This window comes from Armigeres subalbatus, chromosome 3 (assembly GCF_024139115.2).
Source record: "Armigeres subalbatus isolate Guangzhou_Male chromosome 3, GZ_Asu_2, whole genome shotgun sequence".
NCBI lineage: Eukaryota > Metazoa > Arthropoda > Insecta > Diptera > Culicidae > Armigeres > Armigeres subalbatus.
Window position 1 is genome coordinate 105,255,930 of NC_085141.1, and position 22,286 is coordinate 105,278,215.

At 38.0% G+C, this 22,286-nt stretch overlaps 1 protein-coding gene across 8 annotated transcripts in view; it reads right to left on the reverse strand.

Moving 5' to 3' along the window:
• Nucleotides 1-20,778, reverse strand: part of LOC134226589 (adenylyl cyclase 78C) — a 366,691-nt gene extending 345,913 nt beyond the window's left edge. Inside the window, exons 1-2 of one of the 8 annotated variants that reach the window (XR_009983514.1) lie at nucleotides 20,337-20,778; nucleotides 4,056-4,596 (exon numbers count right to left, since the gene is read on the reverse strand). The gene's annotated coding sequence lies outside the window, so the exon portion shown is untranslated. Of the gene's footprint in view, nucleotides 1-4,055; nucleotides 4,633-19,969 lie in introns of all 8 variants that reach the window. The other 7 variants (XM_062707455.1, XM_062707450.1, XM_062707453.1 and 4 more) reach the window with 7 other exon arrangements.
• Between the last annotated feature and the right edge of the window lie 1,508 nt (nucleotides 20,779-22,286).

A 22,286-nucleotide genomic window follows, 5' to 3' on the forward strand; every position in this document is an offset into this window, starting at 1 on the left:
GCACACGTCCGTCTCCACTAGATGGCACCAGCGCGGCTTCGTCAAACCGAATTGTACTGAGTATGCCAGACGTGACGTCACATTCGGTCGCCTTCGGCCATCTTCGGCAACCCAGCTGAGAGTTTCTCTCTCAAAAGAGCGAATTTTCGTTGAACAAATACTACTTTAGGGTTTGGACCACACTTGTAGTAAAGCACATCGGTTGGCAACCAAACCGTGATATGATATTTGCATATTTGTCATAAATGCACTCTAAAAGTAGATTGCCCAACTCTTAATATATCTCATCTATAGATAGTAGAATCTATAGATGAGCGAAAGCATGGCTGAGTCGATTTTTTTGACCGTGCACGCGCGCATATGACGTCACAGTCCTTAACATTTCCATTGAAATCGTGACGTCATGCTCGTTTGGAGACACGTTTGACAGTTTGTTCGGAGACAGAGGATTTATCTTCGCTCATCTATATATTCCACTATCTATAATCTCATCCTCACAGTGTGTGTAACCAGTGTGTGTGTGTGTGATAGTTTGCGTGAGAGTGCTATCAGATTGGACAAATCCACGTTTGAATCTTTGTTTACAAAATCACATACTTCCTTTTGAATGAGTACTAGGGCAGTTCACATTTCAAAAATGTTCGAAAATTCCAACTCCCATATGTCTATTAGCATCATTTTGATGATATAGAAGTCCTAGCAAAATTTCGGGCAATTCGGTGGCCATTTAGGGGTGGCGCGAAGTCAATTTATGTTTATATGGAAATTTGTATGGGAAAAACTGAAAAAAAAATTTAATCCCCCTACAACTCTTAAATCGTGATGAATTCAAATAAACATCCCAACCTCCATTTTTGGAATCTATTTGAGCTCAACATCCAACTCATAAATTTTGATTTATATTTCCACTCCTGCGTTGAGGCTAATTACACCATTTTAGCCATTTATCTCATATTCACACTGTCAATAGAACCGTTCAATCCACTCATAACTAATGTGTTATCCGGAGGTCTCATTTATAAAGTTTCCAAAAAGGGAGGTTGGGGATGTTTATTTAAATTCATCACAATTAGATAGTTGTAGGGAGACTTGAATAAATTTAAAGTTTTTCCCATACAAATTTCCATATAAACATAAATTGACTTCGCGCCACCCCTAAATGGTCACCGAATTGCCTGAAATTTTGCCAGGGCTCCTATATTATCAAAATGATGCTAATAGACACATGGGAGTTGGAATTTTCGAACATTTTTGAAATTTGAACTGCCCTAATGAGTACCCGAGATGTATTAAGAAAATTATGTTGAGCTTTTTAGTGGAATGTCTTCACTTGTCATAAGACGTTCGTACTTGATTGTACATTGACAGATACGTATTTAAGGCCGTAAGGCCGTAAGGCCGTCTTCTGTGTCTCGTCGAATTCGTTGAATTCGCTATTTTTCGGGTCGCTTTTTGTAATATCTCGAATAAATAAAAGGATGATTTCAATGAGCCGTCTAATCGTCTAATCTTCATTGCTGTCATATCAGTCATAACATCCCTCACTGGAACAGCTTCTGTTCACTTAGCACTCCCGCAGTTATTTCCTGCGAGGTTTCTAACTCAATTTACCATTTTTGTATGCTTATATAATGAGGCTAACACGATGATAATTTCTTCACCAGGGAAGTCGAGACAATTTCCAACCCCAAAACTGTCTGGACCGGACCGATAATCGAACTCAGCATGGTCTGCATTGTTGCCGCGTATCTAACCACTAGGCTAAGGAGGGTCCTCCACCGTCAAATCATCAAATTGAAACAAGTAACACCTTTCTCACGAAATGTTACTAATCATGTTACATCGGTTTCAGATAACTCGACACGTAGAATAACGATGCAGTGTTTAGGGTAGCCATTGCCACATAAAGGGACATTCGAGGAGAATTCATTTCGTGTCCCCTAGATGAAAAGGTCACAAAAAACAGTATCAAAACCATTCATGCATAATTTTGATCCAATTATTGGAAGCACGATGAAAGACGACCTTATTCAACATGTTGAGCAATATAGAACACATTATGTGGGCTCGGAGTGTGATAAATGTTGATCCTCCTTCCTTTGAAGAAGTATCCAGGCTTGTAAATCACAACGATGCCTGTCCATTGAAAAAAAAATGTATTGAGGCACCGAAGGTTATTTTGTTGTTCATCCAGAAAACTGAATCACCAATAACACAAATTATGTCATACCAATCAATCCTTATTAGATATTTAATGATCAAGAATATCAAACAACGCAGAATCATAAAAAAAAACCTCAAGAGGTTATTATTCTCGGATCGGCACTATTCTGATGACTCGAAAACAGAAAACACAACATCGTCCACTCTGGACCCCTTGTTACCCCGTTCCGGGTGGTTTGCCAGGTTCAATAATTTTCCAGATTCCCTTTCGCGTACGTAAAACTCGTGCCAACCGGTGTAGGTGTACCCTACCGGCAGGCCGGAGGAAAATATGAAGTCAACCCCAATCCGTGCATACGATGCAAGAAGCAAAGGGGTTGCCGACGAGTTGTTTTTCTCCATCATACGGTGGCCACCCGGCAAAACAACAACGCCAGCAGAAGAGAGTCATCACAAATAGCGCACGAAACAGAAAGTAACGTTCCAAAGTCCATTAAATAAGAGTTTGTGGAAAGAATTTTAATTAGGAACTCTTCGACGGCGCACTCGTCGCCGTCGCTCTGGGTTGGTTGTGGCTGGCTGTGTTCGTATACGAATTTGCAAAGAACTCTATTCCGTAGAGAGCGGAAAAAACATGGAATTCAATCACTCAGTTACAGGAAAAAAATTTGTTTGAAGAATTTTAATATTGAAGTGGGGGTAAAAACTTGTTAGCTAATTACCAAGAGCGTCTAGGTACCTACTTAATTGATTCGAGTCATACCGTCAATGTTTAAAAAGCACGTTAACAGACATTTCTCCATTGGAGACACAATTTCTGATTTATCAGACGTCGATTATATCATTCATTCTTTCGGCCTTTCATAAGTAAGTAATGTACACCTTCAATGAACTAGAATAAATTTCGGTAAGTGAAAATCCGAATAATGCCGAACCACGCCAAACCACAACTGGAACATGACGCTGCAGGATACCGTTTTTGACGTCAAACGCCCGGTTGAGCAATTGCAATACCCGTCCATCTTTAAAATTAGGTAAATTTATTATATTGAGCCACCACGAATCTCTTGGACCTTGACCCATTCTTACTGACTGTTAATTATAATATGAAATTGTTATACTTTTGAATGACTAGACCTTTCAAATCAATGGAATAGATTCATTAATAACTCCTTCCCGCCCACGACTTTTTCAATTATTTCGATGGAACGAAACTTTCTAACCTAAAACCTGAAGAGACAAGCTTTGACAATCTCAAATGGCATAAGTCCGACTTCTCAAATTATTTATAATATCATAAGAAGTCGACAAAATGTACATATGTAGTTTCATCTAGGAGTAAAACTGGGTACTGCCCACTCAGGGTGGTGTAAAGGGCCGACTATACTATACTGGGCAATAGCCCGCTGTCGCCGTAACCTGTCAACATATTTTATTTCTTTGTGAAGGCTACGCTACCATGAGCCTATGGGTCTGCCTCTGCTGCGACGTTCTAATGTTTTTCAATACAAGGTCCAGCCGCACTTTATTTCCCGAATTTCGGTTGGTGTCACCAACTGTGCAATTCGGTGTTTGAAATCCAAGATTGAGGACACCAGGCAAGAATTATGTATCGCAAGCAGCTGTTGATGAACACCTATAGCAATCGAACGTATAGCAGCACAGATTTCACATTCGTATTTAAAATTCGGATTTCAGTGTGTTAACTTATCTGCCAGTTTCTCTTAAAGTTTATTACCCTTTCAGAACGCGCGCGGTCATGACTCCTGAGTCACGCATGCCGGCTCATTCGTGCTGTTTGACCGATTTGGCGGATGGGACTTTTATGTGAATCGACCAAAAACCTATTCACATATAAATGGTCATTAACAACTTTATGTAGCCTTACTTACCTTCTATATCAATGTTCCGCTCAGCTACACGTTTTTTGTTCAAAGTCGCAATTAACTGGCAACAAACTGCCTTTCCGTCGCAACGTCGTCGTGAGATAGCACAAAAAAAATCAAACTAAAATCTCATTCACCTGCTGCTGCGGCACCAACTACATTCATCCAGTATTAGTTTAACTTCGCATTCGCACCCGGACGTCTTTTTCTGTTTGTTGGCTATTTGCACTTATCAAACCGAACGATACTGCGACCACCATCCGAAAAGCGCGCTGGAGATGTATGTACGAACAGTACATATGTCCATCAGTCCATTCATATGTTCAACGGCGATGACGACAAACAGTGGAATCATTACTCAAAATCCGGCCTCCTCACTTTGTGGCACAACATTTGCTAATACGGGACCCCGATTTGTTTCACTCTTTGCACTAAACACACAGTCGGTTGGCTTAATTGCTGGTTTTGGAATCTATCTTCTTTATTCTTCATGGATAATATTCAATTTCGTCGAATAGCACTCTTCTGTATCGTGGTTATTTATTCCCTAATAATAATAATAACTAAATTTAATCACTTCAACCTGACAAAGATACAATAATGTAGCATGAGCTAAATATAACGCGGAACTGGTTTGCCGTTTGGTGTGATGTTTTGGTTCAATAGGTTTCACTAGTAAAATAAAGATCGTTCAATCACCCTACAGTCTACAGTGTACAAAAAATATCTCATTAAAGATTTTTCATTAATGTTGTCGGGTCTTGACTCAACCTCATCTCAGTCAAATGTTTAAGTTGTTAAAATAATCGTCAGGTTATGAAGTTTACAAATCCGATCTTTGATTGAAATTTTTTGCTTCATGAACTAGAAATTTAATTTGCTGGATTATTAGTTTTAAACATTATAACTTATGAGTGAATTAGTCCCATGATGCCAAAAAACATTTCTGGAAAGTGGCAGGGGGAGCCTTCACACCGCTACCAATAGCAACGAACTTCGGCTATTAAATTTTATTGCTACCAGAGAGATAGCCATCATCAACTGTGCAAGGGTGCCAATGGAATATATGGGAAAAAATTGTCATCGAATTTCAAAAAACGACATTGCTCACAAGATTCATTCCCCCAAAATATGACCCCATGCAAAATTTGAGCTCAATCGGACATGATTTAGGGGTGCCTAAAATTCATCAAAGTTTTGAATTTTTTACACATGAAAATTTTCCGAAAAAGTTGAAAATCGAATTTTTGGTTTTGATGCCAAATGACTTAAAAATGCATGAAACGTCGGAGTCTGACGTTATTAAAAAAAAATTGAAAAAATTCGATTTTTTCTCTTAGAACATTTTTGGGACTTGGCAAAACTCGTTTTTTTTCTCTTAGAACATTTTTTTCAGATGATGAAAAAATTTTTCATAGAATTTTAACACCGGACGACACGCGAACGTTTTCGTAGTCAAAAATGTTCCCCTATGCAAAATTTGAGTCCCAAAACAGTAATTTTTTTTCAAAAAAAATAATTCTCAAAGTTTCATGCATTTTGAGTCTTTTGGGATCAAAAAACAAAAAAACTATTTCCCCTTGTGGGGAAAAAATAAAGTTTTGATTGATTTTCAACACCCCTAAACCATGTCTGATTTAGCTCAAAGTTTGCGTATCGACCGGTGTTAAAATTCGATGAATAGATTTTTCATCATCTGAAAAAAAATGTTCCAAAAATGTTCTAAGAAAAAAAAACGATTTTTTTCAAAAAAAAATCTCTCTGAAATAACATCAGATCTCGCCGTTTCATGCATTTCTAAGTTGGCATCAAAAACAAAAATTCGATTAAGACGAGACGAGTCAGCCTTGGGCAGACTCGCTAATAAAAAAAAATAAAAAAATAAAAGTAAAAAGATTCGATTTTCGACTTTTCTTCGGGAAAATTTTCATGGGTAAAAATTTCAAAACTTTTATGAATTTTAGGCATTCCTAAATCATGTCCAATTCAGCTCAAATTTTGCATGGGGTCATATTTTGGGGTAATGAAACTTGTGAGCAATGTCGTTTTTTGAAATTCTAAAATGTCATTTTCATTAGCACCCTACTGTGCATGCATAAATATTCGCAAGCACATCTGGGGACACCAAAAGTATGAGACTTACAACGAGATAGATAGGCAGCATTTATTGGATATTATCGATGTGCGCACATTCAGAGGTCCAAACATTGACTTCGACCTCGTTGTCAATACAATTTGAGCAACTGTATCGAATAATAGATCAGCACAAACAATGCACAATGGGGAAATCCGATTTCAAAGGTGGAAAAAATTGATAACTTTCTTCACGAACAACTTACAGAAGAGATCAAGAGCTCATTAGAAAAGGGAATTTTGCAAAAAATTCGGTGAGTGCTGTTTCATGGACGTGGAACGCTTCTGTATGTAGTTATTGAGCTCGTTTTGCCCTAATGCCCCATATATCGCGAGTTTCCAAACTATTTTTCATTTTATCTTTAAGATATTGTTCTAAAATTGCATTTATCTCTTCACTGTGAATCCACAGAAGGGCACTAAATATATTTTGTTCGCGAAAGTTGGGAATTTAAGGGATTTTGGGGTCAAATAAGCATCAAAGGGTATTTTATGTGCAATTTTCATGTATTGTGTAAAAAATAGTAATATTTACAGATATGTGTTGATATTATTGTCTCAAAGTGTTGAATAGATATTGGCAAATGTTTGCCGAACAAAAATTAATGAAATAAATCGTTTCACAAATGTTTTATTTGTTTATTTATTGAGTAAAAAATGATTTTTAAAAACTTTTGAATAGCACCGATGCCAAACATTTCCAAACCATACCCGATAGCACAACTAGACAAGAATAGTCATATGTTATGAGTCTTGATGTGATCATAGATAGGAGGTGATGGGAGATACTCTTTTTTCTTACCTTTTTGCCAAAGTTCCCCTATAGAATAATATAGTTCAATGATTCTGAGCAAGGAAATGATGTAGTATTGTTAATTTAATTGACATTTTCTAATGATATAATGAAAATAACAAATAATCATATGATTTATGAAAAATATTGAATTATAGGGGATTTAGGGGTCATACAGCTCATTTAATGTAACTTTTTATACAAAATAGGATAACTTTTCTCACGAGCGACTCACAGATAAGGTTAAGGGCTTATTCGAAAGCGAATTGTCCAAGAAATTCAGTGAGTGACGTTTTATAGACATGAGACACTTCTATATGTAGTTATTGAGCTGGTTTTGCCCCAATGTCCCATACATCAAAAATTTTCATATTTTGGTACTTTTATCTTCCAAGTATTGTACTAAAGATGTGTTCTCCTCTTCATTATAGATTCATAAAAAAGCACTATACATGCTTTGTTGGTAAAAGTTGGAAATTTAAGGGATTTTGGGGTCAAATAAGTATTAAATTGCATTTCACGTGAATTTTTCATGTATTCTGTAAAAATCAATAAAAATATATAGTGATTTAAAAACTTGTAAGCATTGATGTAGCTCTGCATATGGTCAATTTTGGCGAAATCTACAGTCTATTGATTATTCAGATATTTACAGATAATAGTTGATATTATTGTCATATTTTTTTTTAACAGAAATTCTTACCATAAAAAAAAACAAATATCCATATATTACATTAAAAATGGATAAGTGAAAAAAATCATTAATTTTGAAAAGAATATTTCCTATCTATTCCTATCTATTATCACATCGACTAATATATTTACTCTTACCTAGTTGTGCAAACAGGTATGGTTTGGGAATGATTGGCATCGGCACTTTTCAGAAGCATTTAAAAAATCGGGTTTTGTCCAATAAATCACAAAACAAAACAATTGCGAAATGATTTACTTTATTAGTAATTGTTTCGCAAACATTACATTCTGGGAGAATAAAAATATTTTTATTGATTTTTACAGAATGTATGAAAAATTCACGTGAAGTGCAATGTAATACTTATTTGACCCCAAAATCCCTTAAATTTCCAACTTTTACCAACAAAGCATGTATAGTGCTTTTCTATGGATCTATAATGAAGAGGAGAACACATCTTTAGTACAATACTTGGAAGATAAAAGCACGAAAAATATGATAAACTATGATGTATGGGACATTGGGGCAAAACCAGCTCAATAACTACATATAGAAGTGTCTCATGTCTATAAAACGTCACTCACTGAATTTCTTGGACAATTCGCTTTCGAATAAGCCCTTAACCTTATCTGTGAGTCGCTCGTGAGAAAAGTTATCCCATTTTGTATAAAAAGTTACATTCAATACCCCTAAATCCCCTATAACTCAATATTTTTCATAAATTAAATGATTATATGTTATTTTCATTACATCATTAGAAAATATCAATTAAAATAACATTACTACATCATTTCCTTGCTCAGAATCATTGAACTATATTATTCCATAGGGGAACTTGGGCAAAAATGTAAGAAAAAAGAGTATCTCCCATCACCTCCTATCTATGACCACATCAAGACTCATAACATATGACTATTTTTGTCTAGTTGTGCTATCGGGTATGGTTTGGAAATGTTTGGCATTGGTGCTATTCAATAGTTTTCAAAAATCGTTTTTTACTCAATAAATAACCAAATAAAACATTTGTGAAACGATTTATTTCATTAATTTTTGTTCGGCAAACATTTGTCAATATCTGTTTAACACTTTGAGACAATAATATTAACACTAATCTGTAAATATTACTATTTTTTACAGAATACATGAAAATTGCACATAAAATGCACTTTGATGCTTATTTGACCCCAAAATCCCTTAAATTACCAACTTTTACCAACAAAATATATTATGTGCCCTTCTGTGGATCCACAGTGAAGAGATAAACACAATTTTAGAACAATGTCATAAAGATAAAATGACAAATAGTTTGGAAACTCGCGATATATGGGGCATTAGGGCAAAACGAGCTCAATAACTATATACAGAAGCGTTCCATGTCCATGAAACAGCACTGACTGAATTCTTTGCAAAATTCCCTTTCGAATAAGCTCTTGATCTTTTCTGTAAGTTGTTCGTGAAGAAAGTTATCAATTTCTTCCACCTTTGAAATCGGATTTCCCCATTGTGCAATGCTTTTAAGTGATCGTCAACTGACTACCGCCAAGCCTCAAAGAACGGATTAGTGACATCAACGTGATAGTACGAAGAACGAGGGATTACAGAAACGCAACTCGAACGATATGCGGAGGATTTAAGAGACTATTAATGGCGTGCGGAGAAAAGCAGCGTCATCACCCGTCATGAGCAACAATCAAGTCTCGGGTACTTATTCAAAAGGATGTATGTGATTTTGTAAACAAAGATTCAAACGTCGAGTGAACCAATCTGATAGCACTCCCTTGCAAACCATTACCACAGACAGGTATGAGAAGCCTTTGGCTACCTGTTGGTGGTGTTGGTTTGCGTGGGAGTGCCATCAGATTGGACAAATCGACGTTTTAATCTTTGTTTACAAATTCACATACGTCCTTTTGAATAAGTACCCGAGAAGTATCGATTTTGCTTCAAAATAAAACAAAACTGGTTGCCATAGAGAAAGGAACACTTAGAGAATGGCATAAGTAAGTTAACAGAATAAACATGAGCGGTGATAGACAAGCTGTGGAACCGCATACTATATATTGTTTATTGTTTGATATCAACAGATGCAAAGGTCCTAATGATGATGATTCCACGGTGCCCCGATAGACCGTTATTATAAAATAAAAATGTTTATCAAAACCAAGTACAGGGCTCGATTCCTGTGGTAATTCTGCACCTCTGGACCAATTTTTAATTTTTTTAGGAGGAATCTCGAGAAATCTTGATTTGAAGTTTTTAGTTAAGAAATTTCAAAAGAATCCATATAAGAATCCAAAAATATCACCAAAAACCCTGATTAATCAATCCAAGATAGATGTCCTTCAATTCTTTTTGAACCTGCCAGTCGGAAGTAACCCCCAGCTTTGCAAGGTTGCTGTCCAGCATTCTTGAAATATGCCCTGCCCATCGTACCCTTCCAGCTTTAGCTGCCTACTGGGTACTGGGTTCGCCGTAGAGCTGGGCGAGCTCTTGTTTCAACCTTCGCCGCCACACTCCATTCTCTTGCACAAAGCCAAAGATGGCCCTAAGCACGCGTTGCCGTTATTAGAACTATAAATATTTACAACTGATTTATCTTACCAAACTTAAGTATGTTTTTGTATGGCTAACTTGCTCGAGTTTAGTATAAGTGTTGCTTTAAATGTTTAATAGAATGAAAGGTAAAAATTAATTTTAATTTAGTGTTTATGTTCATAATGGATAGAAGTAAACCCAGAGTTCGTGTAGAATTACAGTAGTTAGAAGCTGTTATACTCGACCACAGCACTTATTAACCGATCTTTGCTGCCAAATCTCGTTAAAGTTATAATCAACGGACTAGAAAAAGCATGTTCCGGTACCTCTACAGAACTCGGAAACATGATAATTCAAGATATGGTACTTTGACGTGAATGGAAGCTGCGGCTTTTTCCAGCTGCTAGCAAAGGCATCAATTGCTTCCTCAAAACTATGCTCGAGTTTCAAAGAGCTGTATCTTGCGTATGAAGAATGGCATTCAACAAAGAATCTGCAGCCTGCACGTGAATTCATGAATGGTTCTGAACGAGAGGTAGCATTCTTGAAGATAGACGGCTTCAAGCCATACAAAAAACATACCTAAGTCAGTTTGGTGAGCTTAATCAGTTGTAAAAATTTATAATTGTAATAAAGGCAACAAATGCAAACTGGTTGAAAACAACTTGGACCACTTTGGACGGCTTTGAAGGTATTTTGGGGATATTATTGAATTAAAATATAGATTCTTTTCAAATTTCTTAATTAAAAGCTTCAAATCAAGATTTCTCAAGATTCCTCCTAGGGATTTTTTTAAAAATTGGTCCAGAGGTGCAGAATTACCACAGGAATCGAAATAATCAAAAAAGTTAAGATAACACTAGACGACAAAACCAGAAAAAAAAAGTTTATATTCGGTATGCTCATGTGTTGCATTTGTAGTTCTCGACCTTTAAGATTGACTAATTACTGGCGTTAGTTGATTGATTGCAAAAAATACGAGATTATCAGGGGAACGTTCATCGCTTTAACGGCGTTGAAGTTATTTGCATGTTTATATTATTACATGCTCATATAAGTTAAAATACTAAGTTATTACGATAATTAAAGTTATTGCTATACCTGAACTGCCCATGATTTCATAGTTGACGAACAACCATTGCGCTATGGGGAAAAGGGTGGCCATTAATCGAAAAATTTACTATCTTCAATTTGTCTAATTTAAATATCATACGAAAGTATATACCCTATATAAGGGAATCGGAAAATATTGAAGCGCTATGTTTATTCAGTCAAAAGATATGGACTGGCGAAGTTAAAAAAAGCTGATGAATGTAAAAAATCATTATTTACTTTGATTTGTATGTTATGAATCATGTTGGCACGGCAAATGTAGGGTAAAGCGTACCATTCCACAGTGTAGCTTTTTGCCGATTTCGTGCGCTTTTTTAATAGCAACGTTTTTCGCTGTAGTTTGTTTGGAGAAGACATTAGACATGAAAAGGGCTTTTTTGAGAAAATCTGTAAAATGGTTAATTTACCTAAAAGTGAGATAAACATTTTGCTTGACCATCGAAACCAGATATTAGCCTAGTGTCTTCAGGAAAGTTAATGCGGATGGTATTTCAAGCCACTTTGCTAAAGACAAGCCATACCTATGACTTCCCTAGTAACATTTTGGTTTTATGCTGGTTTTATAACACTCTTGAAGAGTAAATTATGGACTACAAACGTGATATAAAACTTAAAATGTTACTTGGGTTATATATGTAGTACGAGATAGTGACATTTTCTGTAGAAGGTTCCTGATATCAGTTTTTTTAACATAAATTTTTTCTACGTTTCAGGCATTTTTACAACCTTCTAAAATGTTGTTTGGCTTACAGAAAATACACGTTTTTGTAGAACATTGCGAAGCTCTATCTCTTAAAACTGAAAAGTTATTTGAAAAAATGTCGCACACAACTTTTTAGTACACTGAAACTGCTGTATGTTTACTCTTATCTTGCGGTTGAAGCTTGTGTTTACACGAAATTACAAATATAACTATATTGTTCTCTGCTCTCCGGAGGTGCAAATCTTACTGAGCGCCTGTTCTCCATGTTAGGGGCGGCTGATTATCGTCCGAGCGTCAGCGAGGGACTCTTTGTGAAACTGTGCACCATGGTCTTCCGGAAATTTGAGGGGTTTGGTGTCAGGCCCTGCAAACCAGCCAAAAAAAAACTCACGCAACGAATAATCAACAAGAGAGTACGAACCGGAACCATCGGCGAAGACCACTGTGACGAAAAGGGACTAGCGATTGGAATCTCGGTTCGTGGAACTGAAAATCTCTCAACTTCATCGGGAGCACACGCATACTCGCCGATGTGCTCAAGCACCGTGGATTCGGCATCGTAGCGCTGCAGGAGGTTTGTTGGAAGGGATCAATGGTGCGAACGTTTAGAGGTAATCATTCTATCTACCAGAGCTGCGGCAACACACACGAGCTGGGAACAGCTTTCATAGTGGTGGGCGATATGCAAAGGCGCGTGATCGGGTGGTGGCCTATCAATGAGAGAATGTGCAGGTTGAGGATCAAAGGCCGGTTCTTCAACTTCAGCATAATCAACGTCCATAACCCACACTCCGGAAGCACTGATGATGATAAGGACGCATTCTACGCGCAGCTGAAACGTGAGTACGACAGCTGTCCAAGCCACGACGTCAAAATCATCATAGGAGATTTGAACGCTCAGGTTGGCCAAGAGGGGGAGTTTAGACCGACTATTGGGAAGTTCAGCGCTCACCGGCTGACGAACGAAAACGGCCTACAACTAATTGATTTCGCCGCCTCGAAGAATATGGCCATTCGCAGCACCTGCTTCCAACACAGCCTTTCGTATCGGTATGCCTGGAGATCACCACTGCAGACAGAATCACAAATTGACGTTAGGACATATCGTGGCGCAAAAATCGACTGTGACCACTATCTGGTGATGGTTAAACTGCGCCCAAAACTATCCGTCATCAACAATGTTCGGTACCGACGACCGCCGCGGTACGACCTAGAGCGACTGAAGCAACCTGATGTCGCCACTGCATACGCGCAGCATCTCGAGGCAGCGTTGCCGGAAGAGGGTGAGCTCGATGGGGCCCCTCTTGAGGACTGCTGGAGTACAGTTAAAGCAGCCATTAACGACGCAGCGGAGAACAACGTCGGGTATATGGGTCGAAGTCGACGGAACGATTGGTTCGACGAAGAGTGCAGACAGATTCTGGAGGAGGAGGACGCGGGCGGTTGCGCTGCAGCAAGGTCCCCGGCAGAACGTGGAACGTTATAGACGGAAGCGGAGAGAACAGATCCACCTTTTCCAGGAGAAGAAACGCCGCCTGGAAGAAGCGGAGTGCGAGGAGATGGGACAGCGGTGCCGTTCTCAAGAAACACGCAAGTTCTATCAGAAGCTCAACGCATCCCGCAAAGGCTTCGTGCTGCGAGCCGAAATGTGCCGGGATAAGGATGGGAGCATCTTGACGGACGAACGTGTGGTGATCGAAAGGTGGAAGCAACATTTAAATGGCGCTGAGAATCCAGGCAGTGAAAGTCAAGGCAGCTGAGGAAATTACTACGTCAATTCAGCGGACGGTGGAAGACAACCAGCCCCCACCTTGAGGGAAGATAAGGATGCGATCCAACAGCTAAAGACCAATTAGCAACTGGTAAGGATGGTATCTGAGCTAAGCTCATCAAGATGAGCCCGGAAAAGCTAGCCACTTGCCTGCGCAAACTGATAGTCAGAATCTGGGAAACTGAACACCGGAGGAGTGGAAGGAAGGGGTTATATGCCCCATCTACAAGAAAGGCGAGAAGCTGGAGTGTGAAAACTTTCAAGCGATCACCATCCTTAATGCCCCCTACAAAATGATATCCCAGATCATCTTCCGTCGTCTGTCACCATTAGTGGATGAGTTCGTGGAAAGGATCAGATCTTCACTGTACGGAAAATGTCGTGAATACCAGGTTCCAACACACCATCTGTTCATTGATTTCAATGCGGCATCCGACACTATAGACCGCGTAAAGCTATGAAAACTTATGGACGAGAATAGCTTCCTTGGGAAGCCTACCAGACTGATCAAAGCAACGGTAGATGGTGTGCAAAACTGTGTGAAGATTTCGGGCGAACACTCCAGTTCGTTTGAATCGTGCCGGGGACTAAGACAAGGTGATGGACTTTCGTGCCTGTTGTTCAACATTGCGCTAGAAGGTGTCATGCGGAGAGCCGGGTGTAACAGCCGGGGTACAATTTTCAACAGATCCAGTCAATTTATCTGTTTCGCGGATGACATGGACATTGTCGGCTGAACATTTGCAAAGGTGGCAGTACTGTACACCTGCCTGAAACGTGAAGCAACAAAATTTGGACTGGTGGTGAATGCGTCTAAGACAAAGTACATGCTTGTGGGCGGAATCGAGCGCAACAGGGCCCGCCTGGGAAGCAGTGTTACGATAGATGAGGATACCTTCAAGGTGATCGAGGAATTCATCTACCTTGGATCCTTGCTAACGGCTGATAACAATGTTAGTCATGAAATACGGGCTCCAGAAGAAACTGCGGTCAAAAAAGATTCACCTCCGCACCAAATGTGTCATGTACAAGACGCTGATAAGACCGGTAGTTCTCTACGGACACGAAACATGGTCAATGCTCGAGGAGGACTTGCAAGCACTCGGAGTATTCGAGAGACGGGTGCTTAGGACCATCTTTGGCGGTGTGCAAGAAGACGGTGTGTGGCGGCGAAGAATGAACCATGAGCTCGCCCAACTCTACGGTGAACCCAGTATCCAGAAGGTAGCTAAAGCCGGAAGGGTACGATGGGCAGGGCATGTTGCAAGAATGCCGGACAGCAACCCTGCAAATATGGTGTTCGCTTCCGATCCGGCAGGTACGAGACGGCGTGGCGCGCAGCGAGCGAGATGGGCAGGCCAGGATGGAGAGATACGGCCTCAAACCTGTATTGTGGCGTCAAATTGTTGATTCAGTGTTATTTGTTTAGATGTAAACTAAATAAATGAATGTTATGAAGTCAATTTTTCTACAAACATAAGGTTTTTATATGCCATTTCAAAGCTTTAAACCTTAGCTTTTCAATAGTTTGGTTTGTTTTGCACGCGAAGATTAATATAGAAAAGTTGAAGAAAAACTTTCATTATAATATTGCTTCGCAGTAAAATGGTCCCGCAAACCTAATGTCCTCAAATGTCCCCTCATCTGCAAATGGGGGAATGAAATATAACCCTAGTACCGCCTTTAAGTGAATGATTTGCTTGCACATATTTGCGCTTTTACGGAACGCTGCAATCAAAGTTCTCTTGAAAATTTTGGTTTTTATCCTCTATACCTTGTAATGATTAGAAAATGAACAACATTATTACTAGAAATATGGTTGTTTATTATTTTATGCATGCTGTATTGAAAGCAAAACAAATTCCTAAAGAAATCCGATTTTTTTTTTCGCGGTTAAAGGGTTAACGATAATCCTGAAAGGGTTAAAAAGGGTTCCTAAATATTCCTTCACATAATATGTGTTGCATAGATTCAGTTTTCACTGAAAAAATATTTTTGGCCGCCCATTTGCATGAGACTTTGTAACTGTCTGCTATTTTCCGCTCAATTTCATGCTTCAAAGTAAAATATAATAATAATAAAAATACAATTACTATATTTAGTCGCAAACGAGTAAATTTGAAAAAATATATATATATATATATATATATATATATATATATATATATATATATATATATATATATATATATATATATAATTGTTTTAAGAACCATTTGTAATTAAGCTAGATGTACTAAAATAATTCACGGATTATTGATAGATGGCCAACAAAATGTATAATAGAAGTCAACTGTTCAAGTCGTCTAAAACATGTAAAAATATATTAGTAACCGCCAAAACGATGACGAAGGATTTAAGGACTTCTGAAATTGCCGTCATTTCCAATCTAAGTCGGTCGTAGAGTAGAAGTTAGTCCGGTGATCTCAGTTTTTATAAAGTTATAATTCAAGGTGACATTTAAAATATATCTTAGCCTAAAAGTTCTTAAATATATTGTATCTAAGAAGTAAATTGAAGTGAAAGTGATTGCTAAAGTTTTTTTTTATTTTCGTTCATTAGAATCAGGTATTACCCATCACTAAGGGCGAAAACTCTGAAAACGATAGGTAGGGATTTTACAAACAGTTCAGCAGCATATGAGCATAAACACATATGTAGACGCATGGTACTTTTGGGCAATGAACTTGCGACTAACCTTTTTACGCAAATTTCATATATTAAATAAATTAACAATTGCACACTTGTATGGTCAATTATATTAAGAGAAAAATGAAACTAATAACTAATTTTTCTTGGTTCTTCTTTTTCTTCTTCTTCAATGGCTCTACATTCCAACTGGAATTTGGCCTGCTTTTCAACTCCAGTCTCCAGTTAACCTTGCGTGCAAAGGCGTAGGATTGCCAATCTGAAGATGGCGAGTTCAATTCTCGGTCCGGTCTAGGATGTTTTCGGGATGGAAACTTTCTCGACACCCTAGGCATAGTGTATCTATTGTACTTGCCACAAAAGATGCATACTCATGCAATGGAAACGTTAAAGCAGGGCAAGCTTCAGTTGGAATGTAGAGCTATTTAAGAAGAAGAAGAAGATGTTCCTGTTACCAAACATCCGATAATAAGAACAAATCTTGCGGCTAAAGTCCATATCGAATGCTTAATTATCATCAAATGGATGTCAAGACCGCTTTGCTACGCAGGGACCTCAATGAAGGCATCTTTATCACTGTCGGAGTGAAGCATGCCCCAAGTAACATTTTAAGTTTTATTTCACTCTTGGAATGGTTTTCAAGATCAAATCATAAGAACTAACAATAAAAATCATAACTACACGACAACCTTCTGATGACCACTATAAGAGTAAAATATGGCCAAGTGGCCCTCTCTAGATAACCACTATGAACCTCTTATAAGAGTATTTGAAAAACCCTATTGAACAACCCGCAAAAAAAGGGAATTTGGCTGCGGCTTTAAAAAGGGGAAAAAATATTGCGGGAAATAATAACAAAATGGACTGATGATGAAATTCATGATGAGGATGTCAATAAAATAATATTTATCAGGTTTGTTTTTCAATATACTTTATTTGAAATAAGCTGCGCTTTAGATTTTATGGTGAAAGCTAGGTAAAAAATAAGACTGCATACCACACGCCGGCAAAATAATGTAGTTTAGCGCTTTAAATTGATAATAACTAGAACATCAACATCGTAAATATCCACCTAATCTGTTGATGTTTCACCCAATTGCAATCATTTAGCAAGAAAAGTGTTCTACGCGATGAACATATAATTTATTTATGAATTTCTGCGATAAATTTCACCGACCTGAAAATACTTCTCCTTTTCCAATATGGCCATCATGCATTCCGAGCAGAAAAATGTTGCTCTTATTTTACACAGTTATAAACTCTTTGCAATGTAAATATTCTTATTGGGGTTATTCATTTGACCACATTACGACTAAATATTGTGGCATTGATCGAGCTTTTAAAATATGGCTTTTAAGCTCTTGAGCACAACCGTAGAGTTGCTCATAAGATCAATCGGAATTTGACGTTTGAAGCTTTTCCAGCAGATTTATGAATGGTTAAATGATAGTAATAAGAGCGCCAATAAAACTGAGAAACTAGCCATGGCGGTTGCTGTCATAAAACCACTATAAGAATTAAATGAATACAACAAGCATGGAAATTGTTACTTGGGTGGGCACGATATTACTCTAAAATTTATTTACATACGCCAAAATTGTCCTGTGGAAGATAACTGATGTTCCACCAATTTTTATAAATACTGGCAGAGTTAATGCCTTAGAAACTCCTCCGGAAATTCCTTTAGAATTTCCTATTCCTTATTTCTGGAATATTTTCTGCAGGAATTTTGAAAGGGTTATTACATTGTTTTACTAAAGGATTTTTGGAAGAAATTTACAAATACCTTTTGGGATGATCTACGAAACAATCGGGAGATGTCATAAATTATCCCTGGAGGAGTTCTCGAAAAAATAATTGGAGGATTTCCTGGAGAAATGTTAGAAGAAATTCTTGGAGTAATTTCAAAATGTATTTCAGGAGGAATTTCCGAATTAATTCTCAAAGGAATTTCCAAAGAACAATCTGAATAGGTTTTCGAAAATAATTTATTCACAAATTTCTGAATGAATTATTGAATAAATTTCCTGAATAACGATTAAAGAACTCCACAAAAAAATCAAATGAAATTTTCAAGCAAATACCTATTGGAATTTTCATATAATTTTTTAAATTTCTACAGGAATTCATTTGGATATTACTTCAGAAACTCCTGTAAGCAATCCTTCGGTAATATCTGAAGGAATCCCTTTGGGAAGTCTTCTAGGAATTTATCCAGGAATTCCTTTGAAAGTTTTAGTAGTAAGACAAAACACTGTTTTGAATTAGGAATTAGGACCAAAAATACCGGGATTGCAGTCGATCCACCACCATACTTCTACGAATATTCTCAAGAATTTCTTAGGAATTTACTTCAGGAGTTGCTCCGGAAATTTCTCCAATATTCATCCAGGTGATATATCATGAATTTATCCAAAAGTTCGTTCGGAAAGACCTTCACACATTTTTTCCTAAGAAATACCCCCATGAAATAATTCGGTTAGTCATCCAGAAGTTCTTTCAAGCGTACCTTTAAAAGACCCTACAGAAATTTCATAGTAAATTCCTCCAAGTAATATAACGGAAATTACACCAGTGATTCATTACTAAATTGCTCAGGGAATTTCTTCAAAGATCCTCCGCAAATAAATCTAGAAATACCTCTAGAAATTCCTTTAGGAATTCTTTTGAAAATTTATTTAAGAAATTGAGTCATTTATTTTTAAACTCCTTCGGATTCCTCCTTCGGATAAACTCCTTCAGCAATTTCTTTGGCAAATTTCCAAAAATTCTTGGAAGTGCTCCATTCCCTCGTCTCCTGTAATTCTACAGGAACTTCTTTCAGGAATTTCCGAACGAATTTCTTAAGGAATTTCCAAAGGAACTTATGAAGGGATTTCTGAATTTATTTAATTTCTCTGTACATTACTCCAAGAATTCCTTCGGTGTTAAATTCTTTTGGAATTCTTTTGACCTTCGACCTTTTGATTTTCTAAATTCTAAATCAACACCTCTTGTAAGACCAGAATCCGTCCACCGTGGACGGATTTCGAATCGAAATATCAAAATCCGCACAGCTAAATATTTAAATTCAAGCAGATCAAATTACTAAACCACCACTAAATATAGTTAAATACGCACCTTGAAAAGCGATCCCTTTTTATTTGTATTCTGCTTAACTTGATTTATTAATCGCAATTTGCAACTAAAACACAGTTAATTTAGGTGCAATTATGTTCTATACGCAAACAAATGGCGCCAGAAACTCCGCATTTTTTGTGGGTAGCAGTTTGATGATACTTGATTTGTATTGTTTTAATTTCAAAGCCTACTTTTCGCCTCAACGGCCTAAAAGCTTACTGTCAAGTATATGAACAGGATAAGATAAATTATGTGTAAATGAATTTCCTTTAATTCCCTTTAATTTAATGATATCTCATAATGTGGACGGATTTCGGTTCCCCACGGTAGCTGCTATAATAAACTATTAAACTGGTTTAACGTCATTATCAAATCCCTATTGTGAACAAACAACACAGATTTATTTACAAACCTTATTTTTAATTTGGTCTAATACACAGTTCACTTTCTAATACTAATGATGCTTTTAATATGTATTAAACACTTTCAAAACGGCACTGATCGTTTATTAGCCAAATTTCAATGTTTAACTTATGTGCGTTGAGTGTTGACGAAATTCACATTTCATTATCATTGTGTTTTTAACCGTTTAGAAATTAAACAAATATGAGCAAGAACACAAAAACCACTGTAGTTGCAATAAACGTACAAATATTGCAGATGCACACCAACTGGATATTCGTGCAAACACCAAACGGCTTTTCCAACGTTTTATCTCTGCGGCAAAATCCTTTCGCTCGAGCACTTTCGATTTCCAGCTGTGTTTCTGCCAAACCCACCGAGAAATAATGGTCCTGCCACCGGACCGGTCAAAATAGCACAACAACAGCCGTCTACGATTACAATAGCCTACCGCCGCCGTCGGCCAAAGTGTGGAAACGCAAATTGATCACTTTGCTCAGCGGGCCGTGGCAGAGGACACCAGCCGTTGCGGTACCGGTGACGGAAGAACGCGGCCAAAGCACTATCCAAACGCAAACCGCACAACCACACTGTTCTCTTTATCGCCAACCACTTGAGCTTGTTGAAACCATCACCAACTGGTACTCAGTGGCACCAAAAAACCCAAAACACACCAGAACCAAGCAAGTCACGTCCGAACTCCACACGCGCCTCCAACAAACTGATTCAAAATTCTTCCAAGCATCGCCGCCGAAGCCGATGACAAAGTCCTACTGGCAGAACCTCTGCACTGGTATGTATCAAGTCAACGCGAGCTCGATGGAAAGTTTTTTTTTTTGCTTAAGCGAACCAGCCGGCCAACCGACAGCCACGGAAAGCTCACCGGTAGCAACAATCGCTGAAGACTATCGACAACTGCGAACTGCTGCAGTGCTTCCCGGTGCGGTTCCCGATAAGTAGGTAGCCATCCAGACCGCCGCGCCGTGATTCGGAGCAGCTCCCTCGGAACAACCAAACATGTGCACTTTCTCTCCAGCTCAGTTTTGGCGATTCCCATCACGCGCGCGGTTCTATACAAAAGATTCTCCCAGCCAAAACGTGCACCCACCGCCGACCGGAATGAGAGCGAACTATGCCGGCAACAACAAACCGCCAGTTTCCGGAAAAACGACAACACATTTTCCATGCATCACCATACGGCGAAGTAAGTGGGAGAGGAAAATGCGAAAAATCAGCTGGCGTCTCTCGAACAGAACACGTGCGTGAGAGGACGACGGGCTCTCTCCCGGTTAATTATCTCTCAAGCTGCAATACGGCACACGATGAATTCAAGCTACACAACTAAAATGCTAACAATGCTTGAAATTACTTCCATTTAATTGTATTTATTACATGTTTTTAATATCATTTATTTATTATCATATTACTATTTATTTAGAGTAATGTTTTATTTGTAAATTAATATCCTAATCGTTCTGTAACATGGATCATGACACGTCAGAACATAGGGTTTCTCACCCCATTCCCGGCCTAACATGCGCACGACTGCATTATTTAATTGATATTTCAAGCTCTATCTGGTAAAAGGGCGAATGTCGCAAGAGAGGATTCTCTTCGTCGACTTCCCCTCTTTTAAATAAAAGTGACAAGCAGAGGATTTCATCGCGGTTTATCACCTCATAATGCAAGTTTTTATTGTTTTCTTTCGTTCTGAGGGGAAAAACCGCAACGTAATCATCTGCTTGTCACTTTAATTTAAAAGAGGGGAAGTCGGCGAAGAGAATTCTCTCTTGCGACATTCGCCCTTATTCCAGATAGAGCTTGATTTATGACTAGGGACAACTTTTCTGAATTTTGTGGGCCGTGTAATATTGCGATGGGGTTCACCTCTGCTTCAAAAATAATTATTCTTGCTAAACACCGCTTGAAAAAGCTTTTATTTGATTTAAATTAACATGGTGCAGCACTCATTTCAGTCATAGGCGATTGCTTATCCGGCATACCCCAAATCTCCTCGGCATACGCAATATTTTACTCAATCTCTCAACATCCTACTCTCATTCTCTCTCTCGGGACGGTAGAAAATGCGACGTGAACAAAAATATGCACGTTCCACGACAACAAGATGCCAGATGGTATTATTCATAATCATTTTTATTTGGTTGAGAAGATATATTTACTCATCCAAATTTCTTCCAAACACTTAAAAACAATATCTTTTCCACCTTTTGAAATCAAGAGAATTATAAATAACATGATAGCGTCAACGTATTAGACAGTTTTCCTATTAACGATGAAGGATTATCTTCATACTAAAATAAGTCTTA